The sequence below is a fragment of the Ambystoma mexicanum genome, chromosome 8 (genome assembly GCF_040938575.1).
Source record: "Ambystoma mexicanum isolate Mex_15411 chromosome 8, UKY_AmexF1_1, whole genome shotgun sequence".
Classification (NCBI taxonomy): Eukaryota; Metazoa; Chordata; class Amphibia; order Caudata; family Ambystomatidae; genus Ambystoma; species Ambystoma mexicanum.
In genome coordinates, this window is record NC_090929.1 from 541,614,386 (window position 1) to 541,623,675 (window position 9,290).

The following is a 9,290-nucleotide window of genomic DNA, read 5'->3' on the forward strand; positions in this document are numbered from 1 at the left end:
TCCTCTGCCCCACTTCTGGCTCCCTCCACACCTACCTAGGGCATACCTCTGATTTGTACTCCTCCCCAGAAGGTCTTTAAGGTTGGCAACCTTCTTCATCTTGCCACCCTAAACTCTTGCTCTGCTGTCAAACATTCCTCTGACATCTGCCACCTCCTTGAAGAATTGGACCTTGATGTCCTCGGTCTTACTGAGACATGGTTCATGGCCAGCTCTGTCACAAGCTTTGACACTCTCCTCCCTGATGGCTACATGATCCTCTCCACACCCAGATCCACCCGGCCCGGAGGAGGTGTAGCCCTGATCTTTCCTGAGTGGATTCCTGCCACTATCATTCCCACTCAGATTTACTCCTCCTTCGAATGCCTTGTATGCAGGCTCTCAATCTCTCCTAGCCACTCTCTCACTGTTGTTACTCGCTACCGACCCCTTGGTCAAATCACCTCTTTTCTCTCTGAGTGTGCTGACCTCTCCTCCTCTCTCCTGGCCTCAACCACTCAACGCCTCCTCCTTGGTGACCTCAACATCCACCTTGATTCTCCCTGTACCTCAGCTCTGCTCTTTCCCGACCTCTGCGATTCCCTATCCGTCTCTATCCTCCCCTCTCGCCCAACGCACTCTGCAGGACACACACTTGATGTCTTGATCTCATCTGGCCTCCCCCTCTCTATCCCTCTGTCCACTCCCCTCTCTTGGGTGACCACTGCCTCCTCTCCTCTCATCTCTCTCTCTCTTCCCACCAAGCTAAGCCTACCCCAACACTGCCACCTACCTTCTTGGACATCCAACCCATGAAGCGTGTGTCAGTCAAGGCTTTTGCTGTCGTCTTCTCTTCCCCTCCTCATCCTCTGGCTGACTCACACCCTGAAACAGCCCCGTCTCTTCTCTACTCTTCTATTTCTGATACTCTTGATGCTCTTGCCCTTGTCATGATGAACCGCCTGATGTCCAAAGCCAAGTGCAATTCCTGGTTTGACTCTGACCCAGCTACACTTAAACATAAGTGTAGGGCGGTTGAGAGAAAATGGAGGGACTCCTTTTCATCCTCTGACAAACTGGCCTGTCGCCTACTCCAAAGGCAATACCGTCTCTCTGTCCGTACCAAGAAGAGAGTCCACATTCAGTCCTTTGTCTCTGCTGCATCTAACAACTTGGCCGAACTCCTTAAAATCTGCAAAGTGTTGCATCTAACAACTTGGCTGAACTCTTTAAAATCTGCAGGAGCTGGCCAACCCTGCTGCAGTCTCTACCCCTCCTTTTTCCGCTCAGGCTCTTTGCAATGCCCTTTCCTCTCACTTTATCTCAAATGCCCATGCTCGCCTCCTCTCCCTCTCCTCTCCCCTCTCAGTCATTACTCACTGACCCTCCTCCAGCCACTCCCTACCCTCCTTCTTGTCTTTTCCTCTTTTCTCCTCTGGCAGAGGTGGCTAGACAAGTCCGATCTATGAAAGCCTCATCAAAACAGGTACATCCCTGTTCCTCTAAAACTATCATGGACCACATTGATATCCTTGCTATGGCCCTTGCTGATTTCTGCAACCACTCCTTTGCCTAAGGATCCTTCCCCTCCTCTCTTAATCCCTACCTTGTGCATCCTCTTCTCAAGAAACCCACAGCTGATCCTTCTTGTCCGGCCAACTATCGCCCAATTTCCATTACGTACTCTTTGTCTCCTTACCTCCTGTGATTCCATCTCCTCCTCGCTCTCTCATCTTCGTTGGCTACCTTTCCACTCACAGTAAAAATTCTGCTTTCTCTGCCTTGTTTTCAAATCCTTACATGGTCTTGCTCCTCCTTATCTCTCCCCCCTTCTCACCTTTTACTCCCCCTCACGCTCTCTTTGTTCTGCTGACCTACACTAGTTGTCATCTTCAGACATGATGACATAAAGACCATAGACTCCATCAAAATATTAATTTTCACAAAATGTACGAATCTAAAACTGTTTCCTACATTCTAGATCTCTATTCGCACCGCCCTTGCACTAAATGAACGGTGAATCCTTACGTCTGTGAGGGGCCAGAGTAAGGAGACACTAACACGGGTAGGTAGTTTGCCAAGAATGCTTTTATTCAGATAACAAAGGGATTATATAAAGGCCCTCACTGTCCCTTACTCTGAGGGGTTTCCCAACCTCTACAAAACGAGCTAATGTGACAGACGTTAGGATGTCAAAATAAAGTCCACCGGCCAGTGTCAAAACCTAATCTGACCCTCAAACTCTAGTTCTCCAAAAACTCCTATAACGGAAAAATAATATGTACCTGGTTGCTTTGCCGCGGCCTTCCTTAACTTGGGTTGCACCAAGTTTCAACTTAAATGTCCCGTCCCTCACAATAACTGCAAGAACAAGGTTTCCACTGTCACAAGTGAGATTCTCTCACTTCTTGTCTGCTTATCATCAGGGAAAATTGTGTATTTTCCACTCCAGTGGATTTAACTATGTCACGTGGGACAATTCACTTCCCCTGGTCTTTCCTAATCCTTTCCTTTTTTTGGAAAGTAGCTCCCTTTCCCTGTGAAATTTTGTAATGCCAGGGGGGACAATTCACTTCCCCTGGTCTTTCCTGTGGATGACAATTTTGTGGGAGCAATTTGCTTTGAACAATGTTCCCCTATTTATAGGTAGGCTGTTTTTGTTCTTCACCAAATATTGTTAATGTGGTATTCCTAGAATCACTGAGACAAGGAGGAGTTGACTAGGGTTCCTCATGTTACTCTCTCACTCTTCCTGTTTATAGTTCCCTTGCTGGTCTCATTGTTATTGTGTTTTAAGGACCATTATTTGGGCTTGTCTTCATGAGGTTTAAGAACAGGCTTTATGTGTTTCTTTTAAACCACACATCCCTTTTCCTGCCTGCTCGGTACCTGTAACTTCAGCACTGTTGTCTGCATTGCCAGTCAGCTGCTCACTGTTTTCTTGCGGTCTGGTGCAGTGTTGCTGACTCCCCACAAACGGCACTGAAAACAGCAGTCATGAACAAGCTGCTCTTCTGATTCCCCCTGCAGACTATGTATTAACAGATTTTCCTTAACACGGCATCCTGTTCTTAGCTGTAGGGCTCTTTACCTTCTAGCCGGCATCTCCAATTGAGTAAACATTATGGGAAAGCAGGTTTTGTTTCCCGTACGACAGTGGTGTCCGAGTCATGACACCACTTGTCCCCCACTCGCATTCAGACGTCCCATTCCCTGCGGCAAAGTCGGGTTTCTCCGAGTCCTCCCGACTCGCTTGGCCATGCCTCCTCATTTGCTGTTGGCACTTCGGTGCAGATGCTGTGCCTGTCAAACAAAGGCAGCACTGCTTCAGCCAACCCTGGTTTCTACCAGCGCTTCATCTGAGAGAGTGGTTTCCCACCGCTTTTTTGGCAGTAAATTAAAATCTTGCACTCTTCTGTGTTTCTCTTCACTTCTTCCTCTCTCATTCTTCCTGTCCTGTAGTACAGACGGATCTCCTGTATCCTTTCTGCTGCAGTTTTGTTTCGTCTGTGGTCTACGGCTCCAGCTCTTCCTTCTTGCTCCTCCAGGGTGACCTCCATGACCATTGCAACTACTGCTACTGCCATCACTACAACTTCTTCTTCTACCACAACTACAACAACATGTGTGTTGTCCTTCTTCTGTTTTTATGCCGGGAGTACTCTTGGTCAGAGGAAAGCAACTAGAATGTACTTTCCTAGTACCTCCGTATAGTGCCTTCTCATCCCAGCACTATGCATTCCTGGTACTGGTGTTGGTTTGCATAAGTATCTCAGTAGTTCTGCCACAAATGGGTTCAGAGGGGTAGTTAAAGGTAACCCTTTTTGGTGAAGTCCTGCGTAAACCAGTAGAATACTGTTCATTGTCCCAGACAAAGAGTATATACCTCTAGGTTAATCACAGAGCCTCTCCATGAATCCGTTGGCCTGTGGGTGGTACACCGAGCACAACCTATGCTTTATTTCTAACAGTGAAGTGATCTCTGCGAACAAGGCATTAAAGAAGTGGGTCCAGTTATCGGATTTTAAAACTTCACAAATTCCCCACTTAGGAAACACCTCCCTCACCAGAAACCTTGCTGCTGGTTTAGCATCTGTATGTACACTAGGGCCAACCTCAAGCCACAGAGAGAATGGACAAGCAACAACAATTAGATATCTGAAGTTACTGCACCTTGTAATCATGTCCACAAAATCAATGGGAAATTCCCTGAACGGGCCAGAGGGCATGGGCAAGAGCCCCTCACCGACCTCATGGTATTTCCAGGATTGAACCTCTTGCATACTACACCATTCGCTACATATCTACTTACCTGTTCTTGTAACTGAGGGATACACCAGTCCTCCTGGAGCTCTGCTGCGATTTGTCATCGAGAAGTATGAAACGGGTAGTGTAGTTGTTCTAGAGCCAAGAGAAGCAGCTCTACAAGCATTACTACCTTCCCTGTCACCTCCTGTCTCCAAAGCAAATCTGTGGATGAGAGAACACATCCTCTCTTTTTCCAGAGCTCCTGTTCTTGCATTTCTATTATCTGGAGCACCAGGAATGCAGTGTACAGGGCTGGCACGTGTACCTGTCGGGACATGGCTTCCATTTTATAGGAATCTGTGAAAGGTAAATACAAGGTTCCCTTTGCCGCCTTGTCTGCGGGATCATTCCCGAGAGCCATTGAAATAGTGCGGTTAGTGTGGTCAGCACATTTAACTAACCCTATTTCCACTGGCAAGGTTAGCGCTTCAATTAATCAGGATAGCAGTGCAGCATGTTGGATACGGGACCCGTCAGACCGCCTAAATCTTCTCTGCCATCTCGATAACCCAGAATGGACAGTGGAGGTGACGTACGCAGAGTCAGAATAGACAGTGACCGCCTTCCCCTTAATAATTTCTAGTGCCTCTCAGTGCCACTAGAATTGCCACTTGTACAGAGAAATGAGAAGGCAACCATCTCTTCAGTCTGATCCAGTACTCCCATCCACAAGACCCATGCCAGCTGCACCTGTAGGCCTCTCAACCGTCTCCTGGTTGATGGCCGAAGACCCATCAACATAAACAACCTCACCCACCTCCAGGGCATCTTCTTTCACATGCACCCTCTCTTCTTCTTCCCCTTCATATGTGGCACAATTGTGAGCAACATCCTCACAATGCACTGGCTCAGCTACAAATGTTGCAGGCAGGATTGTCTAGGTGGCATCACACGGGATGCATCAATGCTTTCGACAAAATGAGCTCATACCCTGAAACTCTGATAGTCGTTAACGTGGACTTTGACTTTTCTAAGATCGCAAAAACTGCATGCGCCATGTACAATGTCACTGAGCAACCCATAGTAATGGTTGAAGACTTTTGAATCGCAAAAGCCGCTGGTGCTAGAGCTTGCTCACAAGGGAACTGGCTCTGCATTACTGGGTCTAGGCGTCCACTGTAATACGTGAAAGGTTTGTGGCCTAGCAATGTTTGCTGGGTCAGGACCGCTGTCATTACCTGCCCATTTGAATGTGAACAAATATAAAATGGCTTCTTGTAATTCGGGGTCGCCAAGACTGGTGCATTGCTGATCGTAGCCTTGAGTTCCGGAAAGCAAGTTCCCATTTACTCCTTGTGCGCTTCCTTAAGCCTCTGCAATAAGGGCCTCACGTAACTAGAGTAATCAAAAAACCATGATCTACAATAGTCACATAGCCCCAAAAAACGCTCGGTCTGTTTTACTGTGACTGGCTGAGGAATATTCTGAATAGCAGTAGCTCTCTCCAGCATTACCTTTCTTCCTGCAGGATTGCAATTTTATTTTTCTTTGTCCACTTTGTACCCCTTCTCCTCGAGCTTTGTGGGGAGCATTAGTGAGTCTCTTTGACACTTTTCCTCTGAATCGCTACAAACTAATAGATCATCCGCGTACTGAAATACGGTACTGGACACATGTAAATTCCCCAAATCCATCTGAACCACCCTGTTACTAATACTCAGAGATTCACAGTACCCCTGGGGCAAACTTGTGTGCCCAAATCTTTGACCACGATACATAAACGCTGTGAGGTACTGAGAATCATGGTGTAAAAATGCATTTTTAAAATGTATTACCGTGAAGAGGGTCAACCCAGTAGGGATGTTACAGAGAATGGTGGTAGGGTTTGGGACCACTGGAAATTCCGCCTCAACAATATTATTGAGGGGTGAAAATCATGGACCTTTCGCCCAACTGGACCCCTTTGCTTTCTTCACAGGGTAGATAGCCACATTGCATGGGGATACAGAAGTTTATATTATGCCTGGCTTTAACAGTGCCATAATTGTCTCGTAAATCCATTTGTCTGCTTCTCTAGACATGGGGTACTGCTTAACCCAAGGTAATTGCCTCTGGCCCACGGCTGATGTCCATCGACCCCAACTACTCTCAGTTTACCCTTGGGGGAGAGGTGATTCTGGTGAGTCCTAAAGTCAAAAAGCTGGGCGTCGTTTTTGACTCTGAAATGTCCATGAAACCCCATGTTTCTAACATCTGCTCTTCCTGTGCCTATGTTACTAGGCTCCTCCATCAGATTAGATCTTTCCTTACATTAAAAAAAGATCCCTCTTGGCTACTGTTCTGGTCAATTCTCGACTGGATTACTATACTAGCCTGCTTGCTGGTACTACTCAAGCTAACCTGACCCGTCTGCAATCTTCTCAAAATGGTGCCGTGAGGGCGTTTAAAGATTGGCCCGAACGGACCATGTTTCCGACTTTCGGAGGAAACTCCATTGGCTGCCTGTAAAACAAAGAATTAAACACAAGATTCTTGCTTTGACCTTCAAATGTTTGAATTCTGCTGCCACCAATTCAAACATTAGGTATAGGATTTCCCTCCAACACTCATTTTGAGTACTTCGCTCCAACAACACAAACGTCCTATACCAACCCCGGTTTAAACTGAAGAAATTCAGGGGGCATGTTTTGAAATACAGGCACCCCTGGAGTGGAATGGTATTCCAGTTCCTCTTAGATCATCTACCTCTCGGATTACATTCAAGAAGAAGGTGAAAACCTTATGTTTAACTCTCCTTGCTGATCTCTGGCTTCTCCCTGCTGATTTCCCTGTGTTCGTTTGTTTTGTTTATTTGTGCCCTCTGAGGCCTATGTGCGTGTGGCGCTTTATAAGAATTTAAAATAAATAAATAACCCCCTGGATCCTCTTCTCAGGTGGCCAGGGAAAGACCATAGCTTTTGTATCCCAACCCTGGGGGTGGAGAGGCGAGGGAGGATCACCTGCGTGGAGGGTCCTCAGGATAGGGAGTAGGGTACCCACAGGTGAGATATGGCATCCCCCTTTCCCTAAATATGACCAACTTAACCTCTCAAGACCTCTCCGCTCATTTCCCCATATTTAACATTTGAAAGTACTGGGACGAGGAAGAGGAAACTAAGAGTGATGAACACTACACCTTCATTTTACCATTCTGGTTCTGAGACGAGGAAGATGCCTGCCAAGTATGGCGAGAGTCAGGCATGTCCTCATATTATGGTCAGGCAAGTCTAATTAGGCATCTATACCTGCAGCCTTTCAACAGGCTACAGGCGTATATAGAGAGGCCAGTGAAGAGAGCAATAGGGACGCTTGTGTTGGAGAGACCAGGGGACCCTTTCCATAAGGAGACAGCCGTAGTGGGACCTGAAGTGTGACCAGGACGACGGCCGATATCCCACAGGTGTGGTAGCCTCTGTGATGGAAACTAAGCAGCTGGTAACTGTGAATGAGCAAAAGGAAGAGAGAGGACGATGTCACGTCCTCCCCGGAGCAACAAAATAGCCGGCCCATGCAGAAGTCAAACCTATATATGAGCGGGGCTCACAAAGTATGGAGCGCTACCATGAGTTATCAAGTTTAGCAACTAACACAATAGGAGAAAACCAACGACATAGAGAAAAGGCTCGATGATATCAGCTTTCAACATGGCTTCTAGCTCTTCTAAAATTATTCTCTTTCTATTCTCAGGGATTCTGTAAGGTTTTTGATGAACAACCCTCCCTGGAGGCATACGTAAATAATGGCATATCCCGTTAATTCTTCCTGGTTCAGTTCTAAATACGTCAGGGAATTGGTAAAGAAGGTCTATTAGATGTTACTTTTGGTTTTGCGCTACGTCTGGAGAGAGTAACTTGTTGGTATAATTTTCTTCAGTTAACAAACTGGTTAATATCACTAGAATGTTTTGAATAGGGTTTTCCTTCCATTCTTTAAGGAGATTAATATGATAGATGTGAGTTATAATCTTTCAATCTGGTTGTGAGATTCGATAGTTGGAAGGTCTTGTTTGTTCTATAACCTCATAAGGGCCATGCCACCTAGAGAGCATTTTGTTCTCGGAGGAGGGAAGTAAAAGCAGTACCTTTTGGCCTGCAGAAAAAGATCTTAACGCTGCTTTCTTATCATAATATTCTTTTTGGTGCTCTTGAGTTCTGGTCCAATTGGCCTGAACTATATTTTGAACCGCTGCCATGTGCTCCTTTAATCTTTGGGCAGTTTGAGTTAAGGGTATGATAGCGCTCTCTCTCTCTCTCTCTCTCTCTCTCTCTCTTTCTCTCTCACTCACTCACTCTCTCTTTTCCTCTTCCCATGTTTCTCTTAACATGTCTAACACATCTGTTGGTTCTCTGCCCTATAAGAGTTTGAATGGGGAGACACCAGTAGAGGACTGAGATGTTTTTCTAATGGCAACAGGGCCCATGGTATCATACTATCCCATTTCTTCCCATCTGCTTCTACACATTTTTTTAATATGCTTTTTAAAGTTTGATTAAATCGCTCCACCAATCCATCAGTTTGGGGAATGATAAATGGAGGTACGCAGAGTTCTAATTTGGAGGATCTCCTTAACTTCTGCCATAAGTTTACTCATGAACGTAGATCCCTGAGCAGTCAAAATCTCTTTTGGAAATCCAGTTCTAGAAAAGAAAAGGAGTAGTGTTTCAAAATCTGTTGGGAAGTATTATTTCTTAAGGGAAAAGCCTCTTGGAAACGAGTGGCATAATCAAGGATTACCAGTATATATTGATTCTCTAGCTTTGAGGTTTCTAAAGGGTCCACTATATCCATTCTTATCTGGGAGAAGGGAATATCTATTATTGGCAAAGGTTGTAAGGGAACTGGAGAAGGAATTTGAGAACTCGCTTTCTGACATAAGGCACATGTACTAATAACATTCTTTATATCAGCATACATTCCTGACCAGTAAAAGCTGTTCCTAATTTGTGCCTGAGTTTTAGCGGTTCCCAAATGTCCCACAGTTAGATGAGAGTGAGCTATCTGTCGCACAATATTCGTATGGCTTT